The 15,220-nt window shown below is 48.6% G+C and overlaps 1 protein-coding gene across 1 annotated transcript in view; it reads left to right on the plus strand.

Annotated features, from left to right (window-relative positions):
• Window positions 1–342: 342 nt before the first annotated feature.
• FHL1 (four and a half LIM domains 1) overlaps window positions 343–15,220 on the plus strand; it is a 33,789-nt gene continuing 18,911 nt past the window's right edge. The window contains exon 1 of the mRNA XM_054214107.1: window positions 343–529. The gene's annotated coding sequence lies outside the window, so the exon portion shown is untranslated. The remainder of the gene's footprint in view (window positions 530–15,220) is intronic.

A 15,220-nucleotide genomic window follows, 5' to 3' on the forward strand; every position in this document is an offset into this window, starting at 1 on the left:
GACAAATCCACCCACAAATGAAGTTTTTGTGCTGTTTTCTCCTTGTGTGAAACAGTCTGGGAGCGGGACTCCTAGCACTTTGTGGATAGCAGGGCTTTGCCCAGCCTGGTGAGTCCCACAGGTCCCAGTAACAGCACTTTGCTGCTGTGGGGAAGCAGAGGAACGGCTATACTGGCCAAGTGCCGTTGCTGGGTGGGTTTTCCCCCGTGGACCCTGCAGGGGCTTGGGGAGGAGCAGGCTATCCCCCCTCCTCCAGCTGCTCCTCGGGCAGGAACGGTGCTATTGGCTGGATTCATTTATTTTTTTTGCAATGCGCCTCCCTGCTATAAGTGGCAAAGCAGCCGCTGTCCCGCCAGCCGGACACCCCAGCCCAGCCGCCTTGCCTCTGCCAGGCTGGAGGCACGGCCCTGGACCGAAGCGCTCCTGGGTCCATCCCTCTGCTGAGGTGCTGTGCACGGAGCTCAGTCCATCCCTGCCCTCCTCCAGGCAGCAGCCGCCCCGCAGCAGCTCCCAGGCTCTCCGGCAGCCAGTAAGCACATGCCTCTGTCTCTCCCTCTCAAGCATCACCTCACAGGGAGCGTTTCAGCATCCCGTGCTCCGCGGATCTCTGGATTTCAGGGCTTGAGCTGGGTCTTTGCTCCGCTTTGCGACTGCTCTGCCAGGGAAGGTTTTGCGAGAGCAGGGCTGGGGGAAAGGGGAAGTCTGCGGGTGTATAATGTACTTCTAAAAGACTCTTTCTAGCAAGCAGTTTCTTTGTGGATCACTGAGTCAACCTCTGAAACTGCCTCTGGTTTATGGGGTGTTTTGAGGGTGGGATTTATCTAAATTCTTGCTTCTGATTTCTCCTGCACCCTCTTTTTGTGACAGACATGTTCCCTCCTGGAAGGTGATGGCTTTGAAAGTATGGGCAACCACTGGGGTATAAATAGAGCTTTTCTCTTTTCTTCCCAGTTGAGTGGGTGTTTAAGGAGCATTTGCAGTGGTACAGAGCTGTGGAAGAGCTGTCAGCTGTGTGTTTCCCTAGGCAGGTGATCAGATGTGCCTCTTTGAAGCTTTTAATGACAGCCGGGGAGGAAATAGCTTAAAGCAGTGGGTGTTTTGTGGGCTCTCAAGTGATGTGATGCCCTCAGAAAGTGAGGAACAGTACCCTCTGAATCAAGGAAGCCAGCTGGCAGTAACAGAATTGGGGAATATGGAAATGCAAGCTTTTACCTATTAATTATCACGTCATCCTCTTTCTGTATTACGGCATATGGGGCAGTTGCAGAGTTTCTGACAAGCCACGCTTGCAGCTGTCCCCATGAGAATGCAAACACCTTTATCTTTATACAAACACTGCGCCCTTGTATCTGTCTAGATTTGTGGAATCACTTGCATGAGTGAAACTATTTGCCCATGTGTTTGCAAGAGGGGTGTTTCTGTCACTAATCTTTTCTTTAGCAACTAGGCAAAAGATAAGTTAATGCGTGTGACTCCGGTCCAGTTTGTATTGTGTAAGCAGGAGCCACTTTAGAAATGGATGCGGCTGCTTTTTAAATCACTGGAATCTAACACTTGAAAGGGAGGGGAAAAAATTGGTTAAAACAGTCCACCTACCAATTAGTCTTTTCCCTTGTTTTGAGCGGAAGAGGGTTTTTTAAAAACGACGACAACAAAAAAAAAATGCAGAAAGGAAACTGATTAAATTCTTAAGCCATGATGTACAAAGCAAATAGCTGATCAAGCAACCAAATATGGCTTTAAAGTTTAAACTTTCTTTTTTAATGATAAAAGCACCCACATACTTCAATTCAGTCACAACACCCTTTTTTTTTTTCTCCCTGCTCCTCCCCCCAAGTACAGCATTCTTGAATACAAACCAGCTCTTAATTTTTCCTTAAAGAGCTCAGTATATAGAAATTAATTCTTGACTAACACCTGCTAGAAAAATGTGGGTTAGGGGTTTCAGAGCTAACCCCACAAGTGCAAAAAGCCACAAACCGACAAACCCTCAAGAGCTCAATGCAATAGAAAGTTAACTGCTCAGATTTTTGGACTGTGGCTCTGAGGAACCAGTTTGGGGCTGGGGTTTTACAGCAGGTTTCTGACTCGCACCGCTCTTGGAGTTTTGGCTGGGGGAGGTTTGTAGGATTGGGCTCTCGCAGTGTTTCGAACAGGGGAAGTTATTCCCTGCTGTGAATGATGGCTTGCCTCCACGTATGCTGGTATAATTCTCTGCCTGGATGTAAATAATGGCAGCTGTTCAAAAGGAGACGTTTAGGGTACTCAAACACTTGAAAATAAACACTCTCCAGCCTATCTTGTCTGGCCTTTATTTCGGAAGCAGCCTTTCCATCGAACTGTACCACGAGTGGAAAATCCAGACATGTGGTACGAAGCAGCTGGTGGGAGCCCTGGCAGGTTCCTCTCTGCATCCATGAATAGGGGAATGATGTTGTAGGATGCACTTTCTCTCTGATCTAAACCCATATCCCATGACTATGACTTATAGCCCACAACCACTGCACTAGGATATAACAAAAGCTTTAAGTAACTGCCCTCCTTGCCCCCAAGAAGCAACTTGCTTCCTTTTGTGTAATACCCGAGTGAAAAGAAGGTTGTTCCGTGTTATAGGACATCCTGCAGCCCTTCCTGTGCTCTGTGTGTGCTGGTAGAAACTTGTGCTCCTTTGGTGTGGTTCTTGGGGACCGTGGCTGTGATTATCTTCCCCATCTCTGCCTTGGAAACACATCCTTGGTGTCAGTACATGCAGGTCTGAGCACTGGGTGGGAGCTGGGATGTGTCTGAATCTTCCAGTGCTTCAGTGGAGACAAGTAATGATGTGAGCAAGGAATAATATCGTCCCCTCAGCAGTAGCCTGTGTCAACGATGCCCTTTTAAGTTTACCCACCATCCCCGAGGGATGTACTGGGGGATTCAATTCCTTAAAGAACTTTGGAAAATTCCTCTGATCTTTGCTGGTGAGACATTCCAGTCCAGCCTATATTTAGCACTTTCCCTTTTCGTGGTGCTGTTTAGACCTGAAGTCCCAGTGGCGTTAAATGCAGCGAGGTAAACCTCCCCACCACCAACGTGCCAGGTTTGCTCAGGCTTGGGGTGTGCTCCTAAATCAGAGCAGCTTCCTGGAGAGCGATGGCCAAGTTCTGGCTGCTGGTGCCAGGCTTCCTCCAGGGTCACACTGAGACACAGGTGTCACCAGCAGATGTGGGGGGGGGGGTGGCTGATCCATGCAGCCAGTGCCTGCCTCTCACCCTCATGGTCCCCAGCCATCGTCACCTTAACCCTCTGTGTGTAGGAGTGCTAAGGTAGCAAAGCTGAGATTTCGTATGTGATTCTGTAACTTTAGCTATGTGGAATCACTTTTGCTTGGAAAGGTAATGGAAATAATGTCTATGCAATAAACCTTCCCAGATCCAACCTGTGATTTTATTATAAAAAGTGCATTGTAAGGCAAGATACTTCAGCTTGATTCATTGGGATCTCTTTTTTTCATTTCTCTATTATGGAAGATGCAGACAGGGAGAGTAACAAAGCAGAAATGTTCTGAGATCAGACGTTTCATGTCTGATTTTTGGCAGAGGGAGTGTGGGAGGAAGAGAGACCTCATGTTTCATTTAGATATCCTGATTTGGAGAGGAGTTTTAAGCAGATGGCTCTTGAGACACTAGGACTCTAAAGGATTAAATGCTATTTAGATAAATGCTTGCTTCCACAGCATTGTTTTAGGAGGACTGTGCCATATATTCTGGCTTCAGTTCTTTTATCCCTGGGTCTAGGCAAAGCCCTCTTTGCAGCCACTTGGCTGGGTGTAGGAGCAAAGGCACTGCGGCTTCCCTGGGGTTCAGAGACAGGATAAAGCCCAGCATGTTTCGACTCCCTGATGTGCTTTGACTGGGACATTTTGTAGATGGGATGTTACCCCAGCTGGCTTCTGTGGGAATTAATTGGATTTGAGAGGTCAAGGCTGGTCTGTGATGAGCGTTTCTCCCTGCTAACCCTCCGCCTGTGTCCAAAGGGAGCCTGCAGGCTCAGCAAAAATACTGCAGAAACTTGGGCTCTGAAACAAGGTGTAAATTGGAGGGATAAAGTCCCTTAAAGAAGGATTATGAGTTGCTCCATGTAGGGAATTAGTCCTGTGGTGTCTAGAGGCAGTCACAAAATTGGGCTAAAATGAAGTCTACGCGCTGGGAGAGAGCCTGTGAGTGGGTGCTGCTGAGTCCCACAAAACAGGCAGGGTGTGAAGAGGGGATGGGTGTCAGGAACACAGAGCCTTGTCCCAGCTTCTTGCCCTCAGTCCCAGGGGATGCAGGTGCTGTGCATACCATACGCTCGCCCTCTCCAGGCCCACAGCCAAAAATCTCTCTCCTACCAGAGATTGACTCATTTTGCTGCTCTGTGTATTTCCCGCAAAGGCTTTGCTCTGCTCCCAGCTGGTATGTGGAAAGCCACAAAAAAGCCTTCTTGGCGGGGCAGCGTTGGCCCTCCCTGTGTGTCCCTGCAGCGTGTCCTGGAGCAGGATTTGGCCCCCGAAGCTTTCGGAGCAGTTCAGGCGTGTGTGGTGCCAAGAACACCGCCAGAGCAAATTCCAGCTGTCGGAGCAAGAGAGAGCGGTGTCATCTGGGGGACGGACAGATGGATGGATGGATGCTCTTATGCTTCTCCAGCTTTTTCATCTCCCTCTAAGGAAACTGCTCCTTCCCTCCTGGCAAATAGGGCTCATGACCTATGGCAGGACAGGGCTAAAATGACATTTAAGGCTTTGGAGCTATTCAAAAGCAGGGCAAACATTTCATTATAGCCACGCTGGAATGGGATAGACAGGGTTCTGAGGAAACACTCTTTCAAAAAAGGCCAAATTAAAGAGTGCACTGGAAAAGGTTGGAGAGCCAGGACAGGGTTCCCGACAGCGAGGGAGCTGCAGCCCAGGGTGGAAGGAGTGGTATTTTGCTGTGTGCCTGACTGGAAACTTTAAGGCAGAGTTACAATTTTGGTTTGGATGGCGTTATAGAATTGCATTACTTTTGTAAATAGGAAATTCAAAACCTCTTGACTTCACATTGGTGTTTTCAGAAAAGCCAGTCATTCCATGGATGTGCCTGATCTTTTTTGTTTCTTGAGGTGACCCTGGTGACTGCTGTGATTTGGGAGGCATCCCTATCTTCCTCCTGCTTGGCGGAGCTGGCTGTTTGGCATGTGAGTAGGCAGTCAACAGCCGTTAACTGAGAGGGATTAAAAGTGCTTGGATACGGCTGCGTTTGTGGTCTGTTGGGATCAAACACCGAATACCAGTTGTCACCCAGACCTCTAATGAAGAACAGCAAAAAAATTCCTGCAGGGAATTGGCTCCCTGCTGGGAACAAGCACTGAGGGTAGCTTTTCAGCTTCCTTGTTTCTAGTATCTTTCCACCCCTGGAAAGGGGAAACCAAACCAGAGTGGAAAAGAAGAGACTAAAATTGCTCACCGGAGGCTGCCTGACAGGTCTAGCTTGAGGTTTAATAATTTGAATCAAAATGTTTCAGAGCCAGCTTACTTGTTGAACTGCAGAGCTACAGTGAAACGAGTCGGTTCTGGTGTCTCTACTGTGATGTAGATGGGGAGGAAGAACAGGAGAAATAGCTAAAAAAAAAAAAATTTTTAAAAAAAGTAGGAAAGCTTTCCCTCCCGGAAAATCCTCCCGCTTGTCTTCAAGACACGAGGGACCTTCATGCTTTATGATGCTTTGAAATAGGGGGAGCTTCAAATGAAATGATGGCTGACTCCAGTGGTGTCTATTTACTGAAATGATGGGTTTGAGAGACTCCTGTTAACAAGCAATTGCATGTGCTAGATATGCTGAGGGTCTCCTGTGGAGAGGTGTGATTTATAGACATCTATGATCCACCTATTTTGCGTCAAGCTAGCTTTAATGCCAAAGCAGCTGCCCCAATATGTGAAAGTTCTTGTGTTACACCAGTGTCTATGCAGCAGATGACTTCAGAGCTTCTGGCAGAATTGCTCTTCCCTGTTTTGTTTGGCCAGAGAGCGAAAAATCCACTCAATCCTCCTCTGTCTTATGAACCAGTGTGCTGGATGTGCCTTTCTGCCTTTGCTAAGAAAAATAGAAGCAGTTCATCACACTAAACCTATGGCTGGTCCAGCCCACCGTGGTTGCTGGTTGGCTTTCCTGCAGGGAATTGGCTCCCAGCTCTTCCCCAGTGCCTTCACTTGGGAATATTCAGTTTTCATGTGCTTCCAATGGTCTCTGACCAAAGATCCCCTTAAGAGTAACTATGAAACCACCCTAAATATATCTCCCCCATTGCTGATAGGATGCTGGGGTGGGAGAAAATAATGTACTTGCTTCTAAAGAAATGCCCCAAGTTGTGGGAACCATTCGGACTTGGCAGGCTACTCGCAAGGCATTTGCTATTTGTTTAACTTGGGACTGGCTGCCCCTGGCAGTTGTTACCATCAGCCGCCTTTCTTATCTGCTCTTTTCTATAATAAACATTGGAGCAAAGATTTGGAATTAGTCACTTGTGAGGCACTGCCTGCCTGCCTTTCCAGCTTCTGTCTTATCGTCTCATTTTTGGACTCTCGAGCCTTTTCCTCTTCGTTCTGTGCCTCTTGGTTTGCCCCTTTTCTGGCATAGCAAAGAGCTTGTTAAAATATCCCGTAGGTGTGTTATCCCCAGGACTGATGCATCCCAGAAGACATGCTGTCCTGGGATACGGCATGTCACAGTGGGATAGGGATGTCATACTGCTGCTGGGTACTACGGGGATTTTTCTAGCGTGACTTACCTAAACCAGGGGATGGTCTGGATGAGTTGTTCTGGCTGACGTCTGTTCAGATGAACAACCCATGGAGGCAGCGTAAGGATTCTGAAAGCATCCTGGGGGCCTGGCACCACGTCCTGCTCTTTGGTACAGCATTAACCATGGGGCAGTCGGTAGTTTGAGGGAATACAAACAGCACCTCCAGAAGCACAGGGCTGCGTGGTCTTCATTCAGAAATCTGAGCGATTCCTACTGATTTGCTTCCACTTTAAAATTCCCTGGTGTCTCTAAGCATTGACTTGACCTGGTCTTGCTTCTGACAGTGCTGTTGGAGAGGCAGTAATGAGCAGTCCAGGGTGCAAGAATCTCTCTCTCCCTCTGGTCTCATCTCGCTTTAAAAATACACAGAGCTATATATTTCACTCAACACATGCAAATACTGTTTCCTATCTACCCTTGCTCTGCTGACTGAAAGCCAGTCACGCTTCCCCTCTGGGACAGCCTGCCAGGTAAATGCCACTTGATGTATAATGTATTTCAGTGCTGCCTCTGGAAATGGCTGGGTGGCAGCGTTGGAGCAGGATGGAGAGCAGCCCATGTTTACCCTGCGGTGGCACAAAGGCCCTTAGTGGGGATGCAAATCTACTTAGTTCTGTCCGGCTTTGCTTTGTTGGGTGCAGGAGCATGTTGTGCACCTCTCGCCACAATCTTCCCTTCTCTCTTATACCATTATCACCACAACACTTTTTATTTAGCTGAGGGTGGAAAGTTTGACTCTGGATCTGTCTCTGGGGTGGGATGGGTTTCTTGCAGCGGGTCAGGTACAAAACCTGCCTGTTTTCATTTCAGAAGGCTGACTGGGGGCTTAGCCACAGATTACATATCTTGACCAACGTTTCAGCTTGCTGGATTGAACTGGTCAGGGAAGAGTATCTCTTTTTTGTGGAATTGCATTCAGAAAAAAAAAAAAAATCCCAACAACACCACGAACCCTTTGTTAAACGTAAGAGGTGACTTGGGCAACTTCTGAGCTGTATCTTGGCTCAGGTCTAGGTGTGACAGAAAACCAGACACGGCCGATCTCTTTCAAGCACTCTACATTGCAGATCGGAGTAGGCAGATACCCTGGGGTTAGTCCTGCTTCTCACTGCCCTTCGTGCTGATGCATGTGATGAAGGATGAGAGGAAATTCCTGCCCAAGAGCATAAACAGGCAGGAAGACCTGTAAGTGGCCATGTCCTCATAGGCTGACACGTGAAATGGAGCTGATGATGGCTGGTGTTAGCGGATATGCTAGTGTCAGTCTCTCCTGAAACCTGTTTCAGGGAAAGATTGTTTGATTTCTGGCTGGAGAGGATTGCAAACAACAATCTGATGTGCTGGAGGAGGCTACCACCCATCTGGTGTCTGGGATGGCAGGAGGCTGCCGTGCAGGGGCACCCGTGGTGTGCGTAAGCGAAGACTATGCTTCACACCACCTTTTTGCAGTTTCATGTCGCTGGGGTCAGGCTTGAAGCCAGATTTCCCTCTGACCTCCGGTGCTAACGCAGCCTATCTCCATAGCAATGGCTGCAAATACCGTCCTCCGTGCGCTCCTACCCCAGGCTGTGTTGGTGCTATAATGTGGTGAAGCTTTCTGTGTACCGCATTAAACACTGAAACAAACAACCAATAAATCTGTTATAAACCGATGAGTAATTTGTTTTGGTTACCAGGGAGATTGCCAAGTGCATATTCAACCTGAAATAGCGATGAGCTCATCCTCTGAGCAACAGTGGTGCCTGAGCTGGAGCAGCCGGATGGAAAGGGAGCCAGCGCCAGTAATGCTGTCTGCTCCACCGACATTTGGACGCTGTGCGAGCTGTTTTGCCAGAGAGCTTTTGCCTTGCAAATGAGACCGAGCAGGGGATGGTGTGTGAGGCTGGTTGCTGAGCCCAGGCTTTTTACAGTTCCTGGAAGTGTGGTGGTGATGTTCCTGGTGGGCTGGAGAGCCTTAGGAGTGGGTTAAGGTGCTGCAGAGGTGGTCTCCCCTGCTATCTCCCATATCTTGGAAACCCCTCCCTGTACAAGGATTGCGGGGAAAACCCAGATGCTTGACTTGTAGATAAGGGCTAGTTTTAAACAGCTAGTCAGATAGGTGTATCTGACGGGCAGAGCCTCTTCCCTGCTGCTGCTCCGGGCGCTAGAGCAAGGACTTGGGAAAACCCCACCCTCTTCTGCAACGTACATGAGGAGGCAGGAGCGTGAAAATTTGGGCTCTGCCGTTATTTCGCCCTCATGCACCCCCAGTTTAAGTAGAGCAGGACTTGGCTTTTGAAGGGCTGGTGCTAGGAGTGGGGTTTAGCAGCTTTCTGTGTCCGTCTGTCCCTGCAGTTGCTCCCAGGAATAAGCCCACAGATGACACTAGGTGTCAGGAGGACCTGCGCTTGGACAGCCACTGGGGTCACCTTCTGCCGGGGCGTAGCGGGCAGTGTGGGAGCAGCTGCTGCAAGCAGAGAGATGGCTTTCTTGCTCTCTGATGCAGAGCTGAACCCGGGGTGATGGAGGTTGGGGTTGGAGGGGGTTCTCGCGGAGCTGCTGGCCGTGCTGGTTGGAAAGGTAGGACTGCGTCTCTGTCAGCCCAGCCAGAAGGGGTCCAGGCAGGGCTCCGATAGCATCCTGCACTTTTCTCTGCTAAGGCAGAGGTGTTTCCAGATGTACTTGCATCCAATGAATTAATATTTTCTGAAGAAATAGAATTTTTAACTTAAAAATGTCCGTCTGTAGGAGGAAGTACTGCCCGTCCCTCTGCACTAGGATGCTGCAGGGGAGAGGATGACAAACGTGTGGCAGTTTTTGCTCTCCATTGCTGAGTGATCAAATACCTGAAATGATGTAGAAATACATCACTGTATTACCTGGCAGCTGTCTTCATGAAGCAATGCACAAGCCACTTACCAGAGGCCCACTGGTGGATCTCACTGAATGTTTCAAGACATGGTCACCAGTGACTGAAACCAGGTAACAATTATCAACAGCACAAATGCAAACAAAAGCTGAGCCCCTGAAATGTAATCCACGAACCTACTCCCATGATGCAAAACCACAAGCTTTTTTTGGATTAAACTCATGGCTTTCTGGAGCAAGGGGTGAAGGTTGCATCTGTAAAAAGGGTGCTGGTTTCAGCAGAGGTACGTTTGTATTTTGGAAGTTTTTCATTATAATTTTACAAGCATGGAGCGATCTGTCTCTGTTCTTGCAAGTCCCGTCCAGGCCTGTGAGTGGATTTCTTCCAGTTCCTTTCTGGAGCCATGTGGGAAATGCTTTGGTGACACACCCAAGTCCCTCAGCATCCTGGGCAGCTCTGTCGCAGCCATCACTGCATTCAGCCATCAGCCCTCAGGGAAGGGCTTCGTGAAACCCTGTTATGTGGAATAAGTTGGCATTTGAAAGAAGGTGATTTTTAATGTGAGGAGTTATAACTAAGTGTGATTTGGGTGAGAGAGGCATGAGTTCAGCTGCACGCATCTGCCTTTTATAGTTGGCAGTGCTCTTGGTGGCACACCTGGGCCATCCCAAGGGCTGGTTTTGAGTCCACAGGACTCTGGTGTAGTGCAGCTGCTTGCACCGTGTCCCCCATAATGCCCATAACTGGGCTGGCAGACAGCTAACAAACTGCTGCGTGGCATTTTATCTGTTGCTTTCAGCAGCTTTTTGGAGATGAAGCACAGCATGTCTAACACGTGCATGAATTATTTGCTATTTCTTTGCATCGCCTCTTTATTACGGGGCTGAGCAGTGGGTGTTAGTGTTTGGGAATGGGACAGGCATCCCTGCGGGTCTGCAACGTCTCTCTTCCACATGTCCTCACTCCAGTGTTTCACCTACTTGGTATCAAGGCATGTTTGCTTTTTTGGCTGTCTCTGGGCAACCAAAAACACTGCTGTACTTTGCAGATCCTGGACTTGGCCAGGACCAAGCCTAACCTTGCTCAACCCTGGCATAAAGCAGGCAAGGCTTGCTACTGAGAAGACAATTTGGCTCAAGAGGTGTAACTTTATCAAAGGGACAGTAGAGTCCTTGCTGTTGCAGGAAAATCCTCGATGCTTTGGAAGCCCTACCCTTTCCTCGTTGTCCTGCAGCATTCCCAGCAGGACACGGGTGCTTGTGGGCTCTCATGCAATGCGGCTGCACAAGCTGGTTTGAAAAGAAAGCAAGCCACTCTTTCACATCTGCTTTAGCTTTTTGACAGTTTTCTCTGGCACTTGTGTGCAATTAGCGCTGCTTTTTTGTCACATGGAGCTGATCCTCTAATAGTTTGATTTGGACAGTAGTTTGACAGCCAGCAGCAATTGTATTGAGAGGGGCTGTTTCTCTTTGCAGACTGTGTTACTCGTTGTCCCTGAATTTATTGTCTCACTGCTACTTGAGAAAGAAAACAAAGTCATTTTTTTGCGCCTGGATCCAGCCACAGAGCCGAGGATGGCTTAATCAAACACATAAGTGGTTGTACCAACTCCAGTCAGTTTATTTCTATGTTTAAAATCAAGCACTTCTCTAAGTATCTTATTTTTCGTCTTCCAAGATTTGTGTTTAATAAATGTAACAGCCCATAGACTTTGCCCGTTGCACTGACAGAAAGGCTGTAAAGGTGCAGTGCTGCTGTAAGACCCTCAGTGGGAGCATGGGACAGGAGACGGGACCTTCTCTTGCCTCCGACCACCCTGGCCCGTCCCTGTGGAGGTGGGAGATGAAGGTATTTGCTGTTTCAGCAAACGCAAGGCAAATTAAATGTATCAGCTGAAATAACCTTACCTCCCCATACTGCTTTGGGCCGAACTGTCTCTTGCCAAGTATTAATCTACTGATCTTAATATTTCCAAAGACACAAAAGCAACTGAAATTTTGCTAGGTTACCCCAAAAGTAGAGTTGAGGGGGGCATCGTGGGGAGGAGAATTCCCCTGCCACTGCCTCCATCCGGCAGATGAGGACGCTCAGTTGGGATGTCACAAACCAAGGCCAGGCTCCTGCCCGTGGGCTGAGCGTCATCCTGGGCTGGGTCTCTCTGGTTTTGGCTGAAATTGAATCCTAACCCCGATGAAAGATTTGAAGATATTTGTTCCTTTTAATTTATTTATTTATTTTAAAAAATGAGAACCAATGTTTTCCAACCGACCCTGTGGAGAATGCTTTTTAGTGCAGTCCTTGCCCAGCTCTGATCTGACATGATTTCCAGGGAGACCCGGGATCCTTATCACTTTATGAAAAATGAGATTTACATTCCGGTATCACACAGGCACTTTGAAAATATTATCCCTGACTCCGGAGAAATGGCTCATACATTTTAATGCTGTTATTAGAAATTGAATAGACAACACTTTTCCTCAGTGGAAATTGCTGTGTAGCTCGGCGGGGGAAAAATATGCAGAAAGCCCTGGTGGAGACTTCAGAGAGCTCTCGTCACCCTGAAATGTGTGTGCTTTTGGTGCAGCGTTTCTACTGAATGAAAAGAGCAAGGTTTGATCTACACCAGAGAAAAGGGAAAGCACAAGTGCGTGGGCCAGCAGCATGGGAAGAGACAGCAGTGGGGCTCAAAGCACCGCAACAGCTTCTGGACTGAAAGCAGAGTGCACCCAGGCCTTACGAGATAGTGGGTTGCTCTGGGCTTCTGTGTCCCAGAGCATTGTGGAAATGTTGCACACAGGTGCTTTATTTGTGGTCTTAATAAGTGTAGAGAAATCAAGCTGGATGAGTGCTGGCTTAAAGTGGCATAAGAGTGAAGAGGTGCTGAGATTGGTGAAAGATGCCCTTGGGAGGAGAAGGAGCAAGGAACCACAACCAAAAAAAAAAAAATCCCCAAATCGGGTTCCTTTCAACATATGTTCTTTTTTTTCCATGGTAAATGAACTTGAAAGAACCAGCTGATCTCTGCTCCTCTCAGGGCAGATGGCCTCTGAGGAGGACTTCACGTTTAGCTGCAATGCATTGAGGCTCTGGAGTTGCTGAGATGGGAGTCCCTTGCTCATGAGTGTGGAGGGAGAAAAAGGGTCATAGCTGGCAAAATAATCCTTTATCAGGGCTCCAGGCTTTTCTGGAAGTCTGGCTGGCTTCTTTGGTTTTGCCCAAGTCCTCAGTCTCTTGGAGGTCAGTTTGGGAAAGAGCAGCCAAGGCAAGTTGAGTAGGATCAGAGCGAGTGGTCTTCTAGTCTGGCAAGGGCTCCAGCTTCCCTGCAAAAGCAGAGAGCAAGGAGCCGTGCTGAGCAGGGTGATGTGTCGTCGTTAAATGAACAGAGCTTTCATGAGAGATTTAATGGGCAGATTTGCAAAATATTAATGTGAGTGGTGGCTGAAGTCACCCCTGTCCACAGACTGAGCCTGGGCCAAGGGGAAAGTTAAATGCTGTCTGTTTCAGCTGAGGAAATGTGTGATAATGCAGGACCAGAGCAAAGTGTTTTAGAAAGACTGCACCACGGCTCTATCTTACAAGTGAGCGGGTACTTGTGGGCCTCCTCACCCCCCTCTGGTGGGTGTCTCCTCCTTGGCTTGTGCTGGAGCATGTCCCCAGACTGTCCTGGAGCACGTCCCCTGGCATGGCCAGTGAGTGCCCATGTGATGTGGTGCCAAAAAAGCCGTTGCAAACTTGTAGCTGCTCCAAGGTGAAAGGTTTCCATTTCTCCTGCCCTTGGTGCTGGTGGTGCAATGTGGCCCAGCCTGGCTGAGCTTCGTTGTATGTATCGGGGTGCATGGAAGATGACCCCTTCCTCCATTTTGAAATGCACTTATCTGAAGTTGGAAATGAAATCAAACCCTCCCAAAGCAGAGGTTTCTGAGAATAACTTCTGTGACTAATCCAACCCCATAGGCCTCACTGGAGGGGACTTTGCAGCTTTGTTTTTCCTTGTAAAGTATGCCCAGCATATGTCCTGACAATTAGTCAGAGTGCCCAAAAATACCCGTCAGCCCTGCAAGCTGATCTCCTTCGGCTCCTGGAGCTGAGACAGACACAGGGTTGTGCACTGTGGGGCTTTGGGAAAGGTTATTTTTAAAATGGCCACATAACAAGGGTGATTTGGTGCTTTCAGCCACCAGTGCTCTCTAGCAACTGAAGGTTGTAGCCAAACGCTAATCTTGCTCGAGGCGACTGTCCTGTGCCCGGGGTGATGGGCTCGTTGTCCTGCTAAACCCCTACACCAGGGCTGGTTCCTGTCAGCTCTAAATCAGCGCTCACGCCATGGCCCTGGGGCCTGTGCCAAGTTCAGGCCGTGCTTTGATGGTGTGCTGGATGCCAGGGAGTCTTCCCAACCAGCATGCCAATGCTTGGAAGGGCATGTCCTTCTCATTGAAGTGGTGGCCTGTCTTTACCCTTAGCCAGGCAGTGTGCTCTGCCCAGCCCTCTTCTGAGAAGCATTTGCTTTACCCATCTCTGGACACTTGAGATGAAGTTTTCTATCCTTAGTGTTTCCCATGTGCTGAGTTTCTGGAGGGTGTTTTGCCAGAATCGCAGTCCACCCACCTTTCTTCTCCTCTGAAAATAAAGCTCTTTAAGGGGAAAGACCAAGGCTCCTTGGTATTGCAGAGCACCACTTGTGGTGGGTTTTGGCTTGGCCCACTGTGCTGTGGGGCAGAGGAAGGAGGTCTGCAGAACTGTCTGCCCAGCAGCTTCCTGCGAACACGATGTTTTACTAGAAAACATCACACCAAAAACATTCCCAGCCTTTGGAAGAAGAGCTCGGGCACAGCCTGCAGCCTTGAAAGTCCTTCTTGCTGCCAGGTCCTGTTGCATGAATGCAGGAGGATGGCAGGGCTGCTGGAAACCCGTGTCAGGGATGCTGGAGAGCATGTGTGTTGTAGCTGATGTCTGAGCAGCTGCTAATTTCTGACTCGTGGTGGGTGGATTTCCAGGGAAGGCGAATGACCTAGCTTTCAAGCAGTGATACAAACTAATAGTGGAACTTCCTTCCGTGCTCTCCACAGTGAGCTGTTTAACTTCACTGGGGGAGAGCATCGCTCAGCCAGCTGCTGCATCTTTGAGAAGTAATTGAAAGCAATTAGGAATGCAGAGAACATAATGGAGGTTGTGAAATATTATTTCAGTGACGGCTTACTAACAACTTGGAGAAGCCCCGACATGAGCATTTATTGTGTGGGTATGGTAGGATTATATCCCTGTGAGTGTTCATCAGACCTCATCTTTCCTGGAAGAGACTGCCATGCTGCCTGGCTGGGATCAGTGCGGTATTTATTTGACAGGGACTGAAGTTACGTTTCTCAGCTCTCAAGCCAGGGCTGAGCCACGGGGGGGAAGCTGTGACTGGCTAACCTTTGCCCCATGTTTGACTCCGACTGTCATTCCTTCTCCATGTGACTGCATCTCAACTTGAACAAAGACAGACATTTGCAGTTGGCCAAGATAGCCCTAAGGAGCTCCACTGTCCTAAGTGTGAAGTTTTGGGGTAATAACCTGGGGAACAACTGAGTTGTG

The sequence above is a fragment of the Rissa tridactyla genome, chromosome 9 (genome assembly GCF_028500815.1).
Source record: "Rissa tridactyla isolate bRisTri1 chromosome 9, bRisTri1.patW.cur.20221130, whole genome shotgun sequence".
Classification (NCBI taxonomy): domain Eukaryota; kingdom Metazoa; phylum Chordata; class Aves; order Charadriiformes; family Laridae; genus Rissa; species Rissa tridactyla.